This window comes from Ovis aries, chromosome 7, assembly GCF_016772045.2.
Source record: "Ovis aries strain OAR_USU_Benz2616 breed Rambouillet chromosome 7, ARS-UI_Ramb_v3.0, whole genome shotgun sequence".
Taxonomy (NCBI): Eukaryota; Metazoa; Chordata; class Mammalia; order Artiodactyla; family Bovidae; genus Ovis; species Ovis aries.
In genome coordinates, this window is record NC_056060.1 from 44688877 (window position 1) to 44706426 (window position 17550).

The following is a 17550-nucleotide window of genomic DNA, read 5'->3' on the forward strand; positions in this document are numbered from 1 at the left end:
AAACCGCTATTCCCATAGCAACCCCAAATTCGTGATGAAGACTCTTAAGAAAACATCACTGGCACTTGCAAGAATTCCTTTTCTCTTCATTAACAGCTACAGAGCCTTATCCTTCATTCCTTTTGCCTCTCTGGATTATGTTCCCTAATAAACATTCTGGGAAACCTCACATTTTACTTAAGGTTGGATTTGAAAACCTAATTGAATAATTATGAGTCGAGAATATCCTCCTCCATTTCTGTTTCCAATTCTCTCTTCACCCTAAGAGTGCTGACATATTCCAGCCAACCTGATTTGATTCCCATCACACGCATCAGCATGTCTGATCCCAGCCTTTGTAGCTGGGGTCGAGAGCCCACATCCTAACCAGACTCCCAAGACTTCTGAGGAAGTACTTTGACTTTTCTCTTAAAGATCTCACAAAGTGTATGCGTTTTGGGGGTTTGGGTTTGTTTTCAGTACAACTGCTTTACAACGTCACCTTGGCTTTTGCTGTACAAGAGCGCATCAGCCATATGAATACATACATATACACACACACACATATATACTCCCTCCCTCCCACACACCCCCCAACCCACCCACCTAGGTCATCACAGAGCCCCGAGCTGAGCCTCCTGTGCCTCGTAACAGCAGCTTCCCACCACCGACTTTACACATGGTGCTGTAGATATGTCAAGCCTCATCTCCTCATTTGTCCCACCCTCCTCTTGCCCTGTCAGCCCAGTGGAAGGAAGTAGGGGAAGGACTCTGCTCCACATCATTTTGGTTGAACTAGGCAGAGGCCTTGATCCCCTGGCTTTGACCTTTAACCCCACCAAAAGAATTCCTTCCTGCTTTAATACAAAAATGTACCAAAGTCACTTGCTTACCCTCAGGAATGCGACTATTACTCTGTAGACTCAAAAGGAACATGTCACAGGCAAGCATGGGCTCCAGAACCCACATAAGTCTTCTGTTCACCTTCTAGCTCTCCCATTATTTTATTCTATGACCTTAAGGAGTTGGTCTCAGAGCCTGCCTCCTCATCTGTAACAGAGGACAAAGACCACCTCTGCCTCAGATGGCTATGGCAAGGGTTTCACGAGATGAAGTGCACGAAGGGCACAAGGGGCCTAACAAACAGCCCCAGTGACTCTCAGTTCCCTTCCCTTAAGAATATATTAAAATTAAAAAAAAAAAACCGCAGCTATCTGGGGTTAGTTCTGTGACAGCCATTCTACACAAGGCAGTTAACACATGTCCACATACAGCATGAGTGCTAACTGTTCAGAAGTCTTCCCCGTAGTTTACACACATGAAAAGGGTGGGAGCTGACAATTCCTTTCCACAGAAAAATTCCAAATAAATAAGTCAGTAAAAATCCTTCAGAAACTCCTCTGGTATCTGACTTGAAATTAAATTATTTTTAAAACATCAAATGAATGAGATAAAATATTCTATTTTAATAAGCTGATCTCAAAATTGATATAACGACTATATACACCTTAATGTCAGAATCATTAAACTTTACACAGTTAATGTAAAATACTTCAGAAGCAAATGTACTTTAGAAGCACATTTCAAGGCGGTTTAGACAACTGAATAAAATGCTACTCAGATAAAACACTTAAGTACATAAGCAACTTGGGTGTCAAAACCATACTGAGATACACTAAACTCTGACGTATTCAGAACAGAGATTAAATCATGGTACACCAATCTAACCAATCAAAATACGTTGTACCTTGGTCATTCTAATATGCAATATGTGGGGTTGCAAGTCTTCAAAAACATTTTTTAAATTTCTAACTTTTGTTTTAACAAAGAAGCAAATAGAAATGACTTCAAATCACACCAGATTTAAGATATAGTGATCAGGGACTTCCCTGGTGGTCCAGTGGCTAGGGCTCCATGCTCCCAACAAAGGGGCTCTGGTTCGATCCCTGGTTGGGTAACTAGATCCACATGCCGTGACTTGGCACAGCCAAATAAATGAATGTAAATAAATATTTTAAAAAAGATAAGGTGATCAGCTTATTTTCACAGACAGTAGGTTTAAACTTCTACTCTAAATAATTCAATTCTTTTTTATCCAGGATAATAGGATGACCTGGTTCTCTTTAAGGGACACTGTCTTTGGCCCTCAGAGGCTAATTTTCAGACTGTGCTCGAGCCAATTTTTCAAACCTTTTTCATGTCAGGACATGCATGGAAAATGATAACATCTGTATGGTGCACATACATAAATTGAAGAGTCATCATGGGGGCCAGAAGTAATCTGCTTGGAGGCCCCAGCCACCCTTAGGCTGAGGGGACTGTTATCTCAACACATAGGTAATCTTTTTATGGCCTTTCTGATGGAAAGCTATGTTTCCCAGTCTTTTACCTGGTTTTCTAGTAACGCAGGAAGAAGTCCCCCTTCTACTCCAATGCCCACTTGTTGGAACAAAGGCTTTTAAGTCATCAACCAGCTGAGAGGACCAGCATTATCTAGGAATCCAAAGTGCTCCTCTGAGTTTATCCTACTCACTAATGCGCTAAGACCCACTGGAGAAAATGGATGCCCAAATCCTTATTCTGTCCTAAGTATAACCGTCCTATCCTACCACCATCCTATAACCTGAGGGAGCAACCAGTTAACAGTATGACATGAAGGAATCTAACACAAATTAAATTAAAAGAGAAAACTACTAGGAACAGCTGCATCTGAGCACTCAGGCAGTAAAATAGCACTGACGAGTATGTAAAAGGAAAGGAAAAGTCAACTGATTAAGATGAACATGGATGTAGGCTAAAAATGTTTCCAAGGCCACTTCTAGCGCTCTGATGTCAAGGTTTCCAAGACAAAAATATAATTACAATAAAGTACTTCACTTCCACAGCCTTGAATACAGTTGTAAGGTCACCACAGATGTAAAGATAGGAGCAGGCAGACAAATAATTTGAAGCACTATAAGATCACTTACACAATACTGCTCACACAATTGAAAAGTTAAAACTTTCCATCTTCTCTGAAGATATCCCATAATACAAAAAAAAAAATATTTGTACAAGGCTTTTAGCTGCAGCATTATCTGATATTGCAAAATACTGGAAACAACCTAAATACCCAAAGAGAGGAGACCATTCGAATTCACTGCGAACCACGACAAATGGAGCACCATGAATGGGTTAAAAATAAGGAAAATTTCTGCAAACATGGAATGATGTTCAGAATATTCTATTAAATAAAAGAAATCCCAAAAGAGCATACTTAGTTTGTTACCTTTTGTGACAGAAAGAAAACACTCATGTATCTGCAATCTTTTTTTTAAACAAGAAAGAAACAAGGATAGATCAAAATAATTGGCTGTTTATAGAGGGTAGATAGGAATGAGAAGTGTGAGGTAGTAACACTTCTTGGTACGGTTTTAACTTTTGGAACTGTGTGTGTGTGAGAGTCATTCAGTCGTGCCTGACTCTTTCCAATCCCATAGGCTGTAGCCAGCCAGGCTCCCCTGTCCATGGGATTTCCTAGGCAAGAGTACTGGAGTGGGTAGCCATTCCCTTCTCCAGATCTTCCCAGCCCAGGGATCGAACCTGGGTCTCCTGCATTGGTAGGCAGATTCTTTACTATCTGAGCTACCAGGAAAGCCCATACTCACATTTTATATACTCAAAAAAAGTAAAATAAAATCAGCAAGGATAAGGCAGAAAAAAATTTTTAATGGAAATCAAACAAAAAAGAAGCAGACTGTATGTCAAATAAGTGTGTTAAAAGAGGGAAGGAAAGGGAAGGGAAAGGAAGAGTAACAATTTTTTAACATAATACTTTATATTTTGTGAGTATACAGACAAAAAAACACCATTAAGAATATTAAGCCCTGGTTACAAGCAGTGTTCCTGCAATGGTGTGAGTCCACAGTTTAGAGCTACTTTCTCTGACTACAGCACGCAGCAAACAAGTACATGTGTTGAGCATAATGGGAACCAGATTCTCACTGTTAGAAAAGGGCATTGCAAATGCAGAAAGTGCTGAACTGGAATTAAAGGTATCAAAATGAACTCATGGTTACACAAACAAATACAAACAAACATATATATATACACACATACACACTGTCATATTTCTTAATCCCTATTTGCTGAGAGATCTTAGGCTATAAACATTATTCCCCACTAAAAGGAATGATGGCTACTTGGAGAAATAATAGCTGATTCCAAGACGGGGGCAGGCTGAGTACAAGATGAGCCAGGAACACCTTGCCATGCCAGAAAGTAAGGGCTCCAAGAACAATAGGGACATGTCAAAATTATGGCCTAAGAAGGTCTCCACTAGCCAAATCTAGGACAACTTGATCTTCAGAATAAACAGCAATAGGATGTTAAGAAATAAAATGAAAACCTGAGTTCATGTTAATAAAATAAATGAATAAACAAGTGAGTGAGAAAGGAAAGCACGTCCCCATATATACTTAGAAGAAATAAGTTAAAAAATCAACATTCTGCAACCATCCTAGTAACAACTGCTTCAATCAAGAATCATCAGTGCATGCTAAATTACTAGATTAACGTTTGATGAAGAATAAGACAATTATATGTAAAATTTCAAAGCATCTGCTACTAATTAGTTATTAATAACAAAAGGAAAAAAGTAACTTTACAACAAAGAACCTTGCAAATATCACCTTAATAAAATAAATATTACCAAAATGAGACAAACCAATTTCTTATGCCTCTCGATATAATGCCCTGAGAAGACACATTGCTTCTGCAGTATTCCTATCAAAACCTTGCACGGCTTGAATCTAAAAAACTAAAGTGGAAGTACACTCTACAGAAATACTCAAGACGTGAAAGACAAAGAAAGGATAAGGAATCATTGGAGACTGAAGGAGACTAAAAGAGTTCACAACAAAATGAAACACATGGTCGTGGGCGAGATGTAGGGGAGATGGGTGGGGCAACACAACTGGGAAATAGCTGTGAAGGACATTATATGAAGACATTATTGAGACAATGGGAGAAATCTGAGAATGGAATGTGCATTCAGTAATGCTGCCATATCAGTCATTAAATGTCCTAATTTTAACCAATATCCCATGCTTAGTAAAAAGAAAGTCCTTGTTCTTCAAGGGGGGATAAAGCATTCATGGATGAAGGAACATTAGGTCTGCAAATTATTCAGTGATGGGAGTGGGGGGGAATATATAGAAAGAAGGTACACATTTAACACCAAGGTGGCAAAATGTTAACTCATGAATAGGTAAAAAGAGTACAAGGCAGTTCTTTGTATTATTCTAATAATGTTCCTTTAAGTGTGAAAGTGTAGCAAAATAAAAAAGGTTTTGAGATTTTTACATTTTTATTCTTTACTTCCTATTAAAAACATACTTTTTGAAAATTACTGTAACACAAAGGAAAAGGTTAAATTACCATTGTACAGAGCCAAATAGTACTATAAACCTGGCAATAACTTCCCTTTATTAATGGATGACAAACTAATCCAGTAAAAATATTATAACAGATTAACTGCAGTAGTCCAAATGACCTTACAACCATGTTTCTTTTATACATCCAAACTCTGGCTCCCAATTTCCCAAGCAGAGCCAAACCTAGAGGCTTATCTACTCTCTCTGCTGACTCTGGTAATAGCAGCAGTATTTTGCTCTGCTTATCAAGGAAGGTAAATCTGAGTTTAAACTTTTACTCAAAAATAGTACTGCAAAATTTCAGTTTTAGTGATTTAACTCTCTAGATGATTACTAATAAAATCCATCTCTGATATGGCAAAGCATGTTTTTACCCTAAAAACTGCATTTAAAAATATTTCATTTAAAAATAAACACTAATTGGGATTCCCTGGTGGTCCAGTGGTTAAGACTCTACGCTTCCAATGCAGGAGACGCAGGTTCCATCCCTGGCCAGGGAACTAAGATCCCACATGCTGCACAGCACGGTCAAATAATTTTAACTAATTAAACAAAAATAAACACCAAATTAACCATGGCATACCAATTTCTCTCTTATCTCCTCTCCACCCCATTTCACTAAAATGACAATAAAAAATTAAATCGATAGTGACTCCCAAAGAGAACATGTGAGACAAGCGAACTCCGGCATGCTTTTGGCAGTCAGGAAGAAGCTGAAGGAGCAGTAACAGTCTCCACAGTGTTAAGAAAGCTGCAGCCCAAGTGCCAGCAGAGAAGAGTGCGGCCGGGAGGCAGTTCTGGGCTTAGGGACCTGGGGCACAGCAGACAGCAGGGTCAAGGTGGCACTAAGAACAAGGGGCCCAAGGGCCGCAGGAACGATGAGCTCATGGACTTCCGACGTTCTCACGTCAGGACATCAGCGGCCGGGTGTTCAGTTCCCAGAGGGAATGCTGAAAAAATGGTGCGAAAAAATAAATATCCACATGGACGTCTTGACTGTCTTCCTCCAATGAAGAAGGCGGCCTGTCCCCAACTTCACGGTGAAGCCCAATGTATACAAGCCTCACAGAGCTTTTCAGTGCCCCACCCTTACATGAAAAAATAGATAAAGTAAGATCCTGCGAAGGAAAGCTCTAGTTTGAAAGAATCCTTTTGAAAAGAAAAAGAGGAACCCAGAGACAAGAGAAACAAGGCAGACAGCACAGAAAAGCCTCAGAACAAACTCTAAAACCTAGGAGTGACTAGAGAAGACACTGCGCAACAACGGCAATAGGATGCATGAAAAACCAACGGTCAGGAAAAGGAGGAGAAGTGCTTAAAAGCAAGAAATATTATTGTCAAAATTCAATACAAGGGTAGAAGGAAAAATAAAAACAAGGAACTATCTCAGGAACTACAACCAAAAGGCAAAGAAATGATAAGAAAATCACAGGTTCTACCCACAGTGCTCAACATTCAATTAATAGGAGTTGTACAAAGAAAAATGTACAAACTAGGAGATTTAAGTATGGGAAAATTAGTGTACTCTCAAATGCACAGATCGAAAAGTCCCTTGAGAACGCATCACAAGAAAAGAAAAACTAAGCCATGCCAAGACACATCACTCTGAAATTCCGGAACACCAAGGATAAAAAGAATATCCTAACAGCTTCCAGGAGAAAGAATAAAAGGCTATATATGAAGAAACAGTCATCAAAAAGGCATCACATTTCTTAAAAAAAAAAAAAAAAAACACTGAAAGCCTAAAAACAAAGGAACACTGCTTTTAAAATTCTAAGAGAGGGACTTCCCTGGCCGTCCAGAGGTTAAGACTGTGCTTCCAATGCGAGGGGCGTGGGTTTGATCCCTAGCTGGGGAACTAAGATCCCACAAGCTGTGCTACGTCATCAAAAAAAAAAAAAAAAAATCTAACTAACAGTCTATAGTCAACCAAGCAGTCAAGTACAAAGGTAAAATAAAGGTGTCAGACTTAGATGGGATCAAAAATGTGGCTCCCCTGAGAAGCGAGCTAGATGATATACAATGGTCTAATAAACCAAGGAAGAGAAAGACCTGGGATCCAGGGAATGGGAGATCTAATACAAGAGGACAGTGAGGGAATCACAGGATAAAAACTGTCCAGTCGGCTCAGAGAACAGTCAGCTCAGATGGAAGCGAGGGCACTCTAGGGAGGAGAGCCTCAGGAATACTACTACTAAGAAATTATGTGTTTAAATGCTTGGAAAATAACATTCATAGATATTTGACTAATGTATATGTTACATTTGGGAGAAAATGTAAAGAAAGTAAAGTAAGCAATTAAAAAAAAAAGCAATTACTAACTAAAGGAAAAATAAAATGCCAGACAAAAAAAGTAATCACAATATTAATAAAAATTTGTGGTCTGGTCATACTGAGAAATGGAGAGGGGGCAGGTAATGAAATGCTAACGTCCTCACGTACCAACACAAGATGTCAAGAGATGCTACCTAAAATGGATAAATTGAAAAATAACAATGTATTACTTAGAAGTATGGGTCAGCATGAGGGAGAAAGCTAACAGAGCTGAAAGGGGTTGTCTGTGGACATCAGGACTGAGGGTGGAGGGAAGGTACCTGCTGTTCTATTTTAAATCTTCTGATACTATACTGTATGGCGTAACTGTATAATGTACTACTTTTCCAAAACACCAATCTTTAAAAGGTAAACTGATATAACAATCATATCAATTCATGAAGTTGCCTAAACCACTTTTTTTCATCTTAAAAAATGCCTATCACCTATTACACAAAATAAAAATTACAAACGCTGTTTATCACTTGGGGCCAGGCACCTGCTGAACTCCCTGTATACCACAAGGCTAATTTCCAGAGCTAATGGTATGTGTCCTCTACTAGAGAATGTAATTTCAAAGCTGGCCGAAATTTATCATCTATATGTTAACAGAGCCAGATACCTACAGAGCCAGAAGAGAGGGCATCTGGTCCTGCTGATTTCCTACACAGAGGCAAATTCTGATCCATAAGACTGGTCCCCTCACTCGCTCAAGCATTTTACTCTATTTTGAAATGCATTTCTGAAATCAGTCCTCAAAAGCAATTGAAAACAACATATGAAAATAATGTATGTGAAACTATATATGCTCAATTATAATGTACTAAACATCTTTTATTATTCATTCTATCACAGACTCAGACTTGTTCAAACCCACTTTGGTTAAAAAAAAAAAAAAGACACCTATGAAGCTATTATGCTTTTATCTGTTCTACAGTCTTCAGCTAAATGCTGAACTGTGCCCCTACCTACAAATAAGAGGAAAGGGTGGTGGAGAGGAGGATTGAAACTACTCAAGTCAAAGCAGATTACTAAATCAGAGTCAAAATGGCTACTTCTGCCTTTGGAAGACTAGATACAAATAACCACAGAAAAATTATCAGGAGCTTATATTGTTTCAAAAATAACTCTCCCTATGAAGCTGATTATACAGACTACGAACAAAAAAGCCATGAATCGCTGAAGAAAAATTCTGGCATCCAATATTTCCATTTATTTAATATAGCAAGATCTGATGCAATTCCACACTTTGCCAACAACCTGAGTAAGCAAATCCATAGTTAAATAGTAAAAGGATTTTCAAAAGAAATGAATCAAGTCATAAATGTAAACACCACACAACTATTATTTCAAAACAAAAGCAAGTGTATACAAGACAAGAAAAGAGGCACACAGGTGTTTTATAGGAAGCACTCCCTCCCATAAATCAACAAAGCATTTAAGACGTTAAGGGACCTCATTATCAAAGACTTTACTCAGAGAGCAGGTTTAATATCTATGTTGTACAATCCTTTTTCTAGCTTTCTGTGGTTATACAGTACAGCTTAGCACTAAGTACAAATCTGGGGGTGGGGGGTGGGGTGAAATTACCACAGTTGTATTTACTGGTGTGCTGGGAACTATCCTTTTAAAAATCAATGGGACTATTTATGAAGAAATGGAAATAAAAAACATAAACTGGGCATATACTTATACTCTGCTTAAAGGGCTAGATATCCAGTATTACAGAAAATAGGCACCTGTAAACTCCATTAGCTGTTAAAATTATCTGATGCAAAGCAAGAGTTGGAATTTTTTTTTTTACAACCAATAGGTACATTTTAAAAAATCTGACCCACATTTCCCCAAAAATCTATATTAATCATTCAAAGGAAAAAAGTCTCAAAAAATATTTTTTAAATGAGGTTCTAAAAAGACTACACACAAACAAAACACTTGAAATAACTGAAATGAAGCTGATGCAGTTAAATTAAATTAGAATTAAATTCTCACAGTATGAATGTTGAGCTCTGGCAGCTACTGCATACACATAAGGTGAAGCTTGAATCTGTTGTTGCAAACAGTTTCTCCAATGCCAAAAGAGTTCACAATTAACATTCAAAATAATTCAGACGGAAACTAGAGTTAATCTCAGTTTTACTGTGTGACACAAAAATTTAAAAACCACTCAATCAATAATATAAATGTCAGCCCCAGATTAAGTTAAACAGAAGTTCTTTAACAACAACAACAACTTAGAATATTTTTCAACATTTATCTATCCATTATCCCAGGGAAACATTCTGTCACAAAAAAAAAAAAAAAAAAAAATTTGCTGCGTAGAAATTTCAGCATGATCTTCACAAACTCTGACCAAAACAAAGGAGATCTATTATCTAAAAAGGAAAACCTGAGCATGGTCAGTAAGAACAAAGATTTAAAGAAGTTAAATCAACAAGTGTCCTATCTTACAATTGGTTAAATTAAACCTGCGGGAACATGACAGTTAATCACCAGCCTGCTCTGCCTGGTGATGAGATAGTTCAAGAACAGTCCACGAAATTAGGAGTCTTCAGGACAGGTCAAGGATAAATAGGCAAGTAGATTTCTAAAGGCTGCCTTAAACCCAGCTAGAACAAAGAAAAAATATCAGGAAAGAACATCTACTCAAAATGGAAAGCAGCCTGCTGATAGTTATTCAATCCTAAAGCAGAGTACAAAGTCTCTAGATAAAATCCAGTCGGTTATAATATCTTTTCAAAGACACAAGCTGGTTCATATTCAAAATAAACTCTCATTTCCCTCCTCAAAAGGGTCTTAGAAAATTTAATGAGCTAGTGGTGATTAATGGTGAAGCATTTAGCTAACACAAATACTCAGACAACTACAAATTTCACTTTTCAATGCACAAGTTTAGTTTCAACAAAAGTTTTCAAAATTTGAAGTAGCCTTCTTAAGCTTACCTGTATATTATATATCTGTAAAAAGCAAACATATACCTGTTTTTCAGTATGTCTTAAGTGTGTGGGGCGGGGTGGGGTGGGAGTGGGGAAGGGAAATCTTGTTTTAAGCACTGCAGCCTAAAGACTATAAGTAACTCCTACAAGAAATATGATTGGAAAATCTTAAAATATAATGAAATGCAGTCAACAAAAGATACTGCCTAAAAGCAAAGATTCAAATAACCCCTGAGCTACCAGCAGCAAAAGCAAAATTCTCTATCTTAAGAATTCTCTCCCTCCCCCACCCCATAACAAACAACCTCCAAGAAGAATCTTCTCCAGCAGAAACAAAATGAACAAATGGGAGGGGGCCATGTTTATAAAATGACAAAGAGCTCACTGCATTTTATCCTTATCCACAGCTATGGTGAGAAGGCTGGTTCATGATATCTGAACTAAAGTAAAGCTCATTTCAGCCTACAAAAAAATTCAATCTGAACCAAAATTTAGACATTCAAAAACAGTGTTCTTCCAATGGTATTAACAACCTTATTCCACCTTGCTGGCATTTTAATCAATAAACAGAGGGAGGAAGAGCTAATTAAATATAGAAATTTAAAATAAATTATTTCCAAAATGTAGAATTTAAAATACACTTTCACATCAAAAATCTTCAGAGGAATTACTTCAAGTATGTCTCCAAACACTTATAATCCTTTAAATTATCAAGCAGTAAGTGACTAGATGACAAAATAAAGACCCTGCTTTTAAAAAGGCAAGCAAAAAGTATGGTTTGAATGGTATTTGAATTTAAGTTCTGGGCTATCTCTAATATCCCCAAGCATCTTGAGCAACTCTGTTAATCTTTGTCTCAGTTTCACAATCTATGAAACAGGAAAAACTACAAGGATGGGTAGTTAATTAAATTAGTCAGGATTAAATGCTGGCCAACTGCTTTGAAGTCCCTTTCTGTTGTTCTCAGTTCTCCTCCTACTCAGTAAAACTAGTAGATGAGAAAACATCTGGAATTACTATATACACTAACATCTGCAGACTCACAGCAGTTAAAAGATGACCTCTGTTTACAAGCTTCTAAGCCAAAGACCATTCAACAACCCAGAAAGATTTCAAGATACAATTGGAATAAACAATATTTAGGTAAATTTCCTTTCATTGTGAAAGATACCTTCTCCCTACATTCTCAAAATAGACTATTAGAAATCACAGGGCATCTTGAGAAGTCTTGGGGCGAAACAATTCTAGGTAAGATGAACAAGCTGTTGCTGCTGCTAATGGTATTCTCGGCATTCTAAGCTGTCAATCAAGGTAAGTTTCATCACAAATAAACCCTCCAAAAAGTACCAGCCCCTGCTGAGAATCTAAGTACTTCCTTCTAAGCCATCTGTCCAGGAAAGCTCTACTAAAACACCTAGAATGCAGTGGCTCTTGTGTTTAAAGGAGCTATGAATAAACATAAAACACTAAAATACATTAACAATATATAGTTCCCACTTCAAACACTGATAAGCTACTATCCAAGTCCACTTGGATGCTTAGGTTGAACACAAAACCCACGGTCTGGACACTACTATTTTCTTTCAAAGAAAGTAAATATCTACTATAGCTCAAGAAGTGGGGGGAAACTGCAAAAGAAAAAAACAACACAGGTTAGGGGAAATGCCCTTGTAAATTACTCCCTGATGGAAGAGGGACTCAATTAAATTTTAAAACAGGAATTTACTCAACGAGCTACAAACCAAGTTACTCACTGTTCTGCTCACTGAGCGACAAACACTAGAAAAACTTAACTATTTCTAAATTAAGTTTAAAGGATTCAAAATTAATCTGTCATATTCCAGTAAAGAAGGAAATCGCTTAAATTTCAAAGTGGAAAAAGTAGGATGTTATAAGAGCCTAAGGCTAATGCTGTAAAAGCAAAGAATGATGAGAATGAGCTATTTTGAGAATAAATGAATAACAAGAAACTGAAACAAACAGTTCAAATTCACCCCTCAACCCCGTCCTTTCTTCTGCTGTTAGGCCATGAAGGATATTCTTTGTATACTACTAAGAATACTATTCGGAGAATAACTTCGGATCCATGTGTCAAAACTTCTTCACAACAGCAAAACGTTAGGCTCGGACCCTAGACTGCAGCCTCTTCAAACGAACACATGGAGCACATTCTAAATCCCAGCTTCTTCACATCTACTACCAATTATTCAGAGACTTTGGAAATAAGCTTAGGCTGCTTTAAAGTTCTAGGGGCTGGGATTCCAGGTGGGATACTGCCAGAAAAACTAGAAAGACAACTGAGTTTGGCTTAAGCTTACAGATCTTATCGAAAAGTGTATGAAATTTAAATATTAATCTTCAAAACTATCACAGGCCCACTGATTTTTAACTGTCCCATCCACATTTACTACTAAAATGTCATACCTGCCCACCTATAAACACAGAATGTCAAAAGAATAAATTCATCACACAGAATGTCAAAAGACTACAAATTCATCATGGTAACAAGACTGCAGATGGTCAGTTCCTCACAATCCAGTCAAACTTTACTTTACAGACTAAAAGCCAGGAGTGGCGACTGGTGAAAACATTCTGGGGAGAAGCTCACTTACTATGCTCTCCATTTATTTTAAACACCAACTTTAAGGCCAATCCAGCCACCATCAAAAGGAAGAAAGTTCCTTCATTCATTAAGCAAATATTTACTGAGTGTCTTATTACATGCTAGGCACTTAATTTCATACAGGGTTACTACTAGAGAGCAGTAAATGCATTTGACCTTACAATGAACAAATGACTGATCCTATCTAGAAAATTTAGTCTACTGGGCATGCAAGACACTTCTTTAGATGTAGGTTGTGAGAGAAATCTGGTACCAAATAACCCATCACCCCATCAAGGTGATATCTCATTTTTAGCTCAAGCTTTATCACAAATGACAAGTTTATTACCACTGAGATGGGATCAATAATCAGAACTCTATCCAACTAAATGTATCTTCAACAAAGGATTAATCTCCAATAACCATACCAAACTGCAAAATATTTACTTAATCTACACTTACTTTTTTTAGGTAATGTGAGGGCAAGTGTGTACTAGAAACTATAAGAAGATTTCTCAACTCTTTAAAGAATCAGGGAAAAATTTTTCATGCCTATGCTATTAAAATATCTGCAATTTAACTGGCTATTTAACCCAAACCCTTAAAGTCTTTGGCTCACCTTAGTTATGAAAACAGTTGTGTTTAGAGCATCTTTTTAACCAATCTGGGTTTTCTCCCCAGTATTTTGCCATTGGTTCAACCCTTTTACCCACACACACATACACAAATGAAATGCCCAAGTCTCCACCTTCTGAAAATAACATCTGGTATGTGCACTTAACAAAAACCTTGAAAGAATGACCTTGTTTTTATTTAAAATATTTTCATTTAAAAACGAGAACCAATTTAGCAAAATTAAGACATAAATCAACTTTTACCTTATTAGGAGATTACTATTTTCAACACTTACCTTAAGCCACAACATGGATTTAACTTCTAACCAGTTAGCTTCCTGTCTCTCCCCAACTAGATTAGACTGCAACTTTTTTGAGAGCAAGGGACTGACTACTGGACTCCATCATCCCAGCTTATATATTACAAATTCTGTGAATCTCCACTCAGACATAAATGCAGCTAGTTTTAAGACCTTAAGGAATTCTTTAATATTTGAAAGCTATTTTGATAAGAGCAGCTGTCCTTAACTGTTAGTATTGTTGTATACAAGTGGGTTCTCAGAGTGTGATCCTGAGCCCCTGAGGGTTTCCAAAACCCTTCAGGGGTACATGAGGTCAAACTATTTTCATAAATAATACTGATGTTACTTTTATTCTCTACCCTTAATCTCTCACAAGCATGCAGCGGAGTTTTCCAGAGGCTACCCAATGTGTGATATCTCAGGAGACCGAAGGCAAAGGCAGATGTAAAAATCCAGCTGTCTTCTATTAAGCCAAACAACAAAGACAGTTACAAAAATTAAAATAACGCCAATCTTCTCACCAAATTTTTGTTTTGAAAATTTACGTAAATTACTATTTGTTAACAGGTAACGGATTTATTATTATTAATTGTAAAGGATATAATAAATATATGTTATTTATAAATATAATTTTCAGTACAACAAATATCAATAGCTATAAGCCATACAAACAAAGGCTCTCTGGGTTCTCAATAATTTTAAGAGGGTAAAAGAGGCCTGAAAACAAAAAGTTTGAGAACCGCTGCAGTATACAATTATATAACATATACAATAATATGTACCAAGGGCTTTCCACAGATAAGAAGCTCAAGTTAATTCCGAAGTATAATTACTTCTTACAACCCCTAATCTTGTTGAGTAATAGATCTCCTTGCAAAACATAATTCAGCATAAAGCCAGTCTGTCCCAGTCCCTATTTAAGGGGCTTTAGATACTTAAGTATTCAGAGTCTTTTTTATAAAGATGTTCTGACCTATAAAACCACCTATTACTTGAATAGTGTTTGGACTCTCTCAAAGTTTGCACAAAAATTACCTTGTGCATCCTAACAACCTGTGAAGTAAATGTGAAGTATTACCCCCCCCCCCCCCCTTTTTTTTTTACAAATACCATAAGACTTAGGCTCAAAGGAAACAGAACTACTTTCCAAGGATGCATTGCTACCTAGAAGAGCCTAGGATGTTGGTCTTTTGCAATACGCTTGGCTGCCTTGAGGCTGTTTCACTGTGATGTAACTGCAAGCTCCCAAAGAAAACAGGGCAAGGGCATTACTTTTATTGTCCCAGTGCCAAAACAGGGATTTTCCCCTCCCTAAAAAGAACGCAATCAGACTCAGCACTCGGTCACCACGTTATTCCACACACTGGCTACTCTTTTCATGCCCTACCGAACAGAAAAGGAAAGAAGACATTTGAGAGTGTTGGAGAATAAATACCAGAATACATAACACTCCAAGATGATGAATTAGCCAAAGACTCATAGTTAATAATCGTTCAATCACTGAAAGAACAGGCAGGCAAGAACAAGATCAAGCTCAATATAAAAATATGAGATTATATCAATAAATGGATGCCAATAGGTTAGTGGGAGGCCCGCATGAAGTGGGTTCAATTCACAGAACTTGAGCAGAAGGAAAAAATCCACATAAAGTTGCAAAACTAGCTTTATTGGTTCTACAAATGAAAGCACATGACTCAAATCACCCTCCCAAAGCAATGTCAGAGACAAACTTTGTTGCAAGATGCAAAGATGCCATCTTAGCCCTTGGACAGAAATAGCCCCTCCCTTAGAGCTAGCCATGCTAGTTTGTTCTTCATATCAGCACAAGCCTCTAAGTTATGTTCCATTTTAACTTAAGTTCCTCAAGAGATGTTCAATCTTCTGCACCTCTTTCCCACAGTCAAGTGGACGCCCTGACTGCAAAGGCGAGGCTGACTCACAACAAGATATCTGTCACTTGCATAAACTCTTTTCCTTTTTCTAGATGCATGTGCCCAATGAGGCCATTTTAAAATTTGATGGGAGTCTACCTAGAAAAAGCCATAAGGGAGCTGTCTGCTTTGTATCCCTGTAGAAAGTAATCCACAGAGAAGGTAATTTCATCATTCTTCATGAGGTATGCTTTTACTAGTGTTTACTTTGGTCATTTCTTCCCCCAAATCTCTTGGGAAAAAAAAAGAAAGACATAACTTACCACAATCGCAGCACCACAGCTACAATTAGAGCGAATGCAACATCAACTAATAAAGCAATTTGACACACCTTTTTTGTTGTTTCATACTCAACATTCACTGTAGAAGAAACATTCGTTGGTAAGTTTTCTGCACCCTCATAAAAGAACTGCAATACCGCACTGCAAAATCAATTAACCGGTTATAATCTTTATGGGCTTCGTGCAGAAAAAGACAATCTGACTTTACAAAGGCAAGCAAAGCATCAAACCTCTCAGAGCTCAAGGAAGCCACAGTTATCTAGACACCTTATACCAGGGTACATTTTTCTTTGTGGCTGTTGCCTGTGATTTTCTTCAAGGACATAATAATCACCATTTAAGAAGTAACCTGTCAAAAGTGTTAAGGCATTCTCTAAACTATCTTCCTAGCTCCGGCCCATAATGAGAAACGTCACACAGCTAAACCGTACCACTGCTCTGCTCTTCTCTTTATTTCTTCAAATGAACTTAAGATTTTTGAAACGCACAATTTACATTCTACACTCCAACCCAAGCTGCCACCGATTATCTCAAAGCTAATAAACAAAGACTCTATCGGCTGCACCAGGGCCCTACCAGGAAGTAATCAAAGCAGTGTGGCCGGTGCGATCCTAAGTCGCTAGAGCAGACAATAAGAGGGCACTGGGGCTTCCAAGAGGCCCGGCAGAAGGAGTTAAGATGCTTAAGCAATGCAAAAGCATTACATAAACCTAATAACTGTCCTCCAGCACATGGACTCGGAAATCCCAAAGCAGTTTCAACCCACCAAGACGACCTGAAAGGCAGCGCGAGCCGCCCCTCCAAAGCAGCTGCTCCATCAGCCTTCTGAGCTTTTTTAACCCGCAGCCTGTTTTCAAACTTCCCCCTCCCGCGTTGATGAAAGCCTCTGACCTCGGCTTCCCGAGTTCTGAGCACCTCGCGGGGTCGCGGCTCCCGCCCACCGGGCGTAGATCGGGTCGCTGGAACATAGGGGGAAGCGAAAGGAAGCGGGGCGGGAGCAGGTAGCGAAGGGCCCCAGCGCGCTCAGCAGCCCAGACAAAGCTGCCCCCAAGAGCGGAGCTTTTCCTGTCCGGTAGAGGAGGGGACACAACTTGGGCCCCGCCACACGTGCGGCCGCCTTGTGGGGGCCGGACACCCACTTCCCGCAGCCCCTCGACCCGGCGACACGGGCCAGCACA

At 38.3% G+C, this 17550-nt stretch overlaps 1 protein-coding gene across 10 annotated transcripts in view; it reads right to left on the reverse strand.

The window, feature by feature from the left end:
• The window catches only part of USP3 (ubiquitin specific peptidase 3), a 236728-nt gene that overhangs the window by 82644 nt on the left and 136534 nt on the right, over positions 1-17550 (reverse strand). The window lies entirely within an intron of this gene.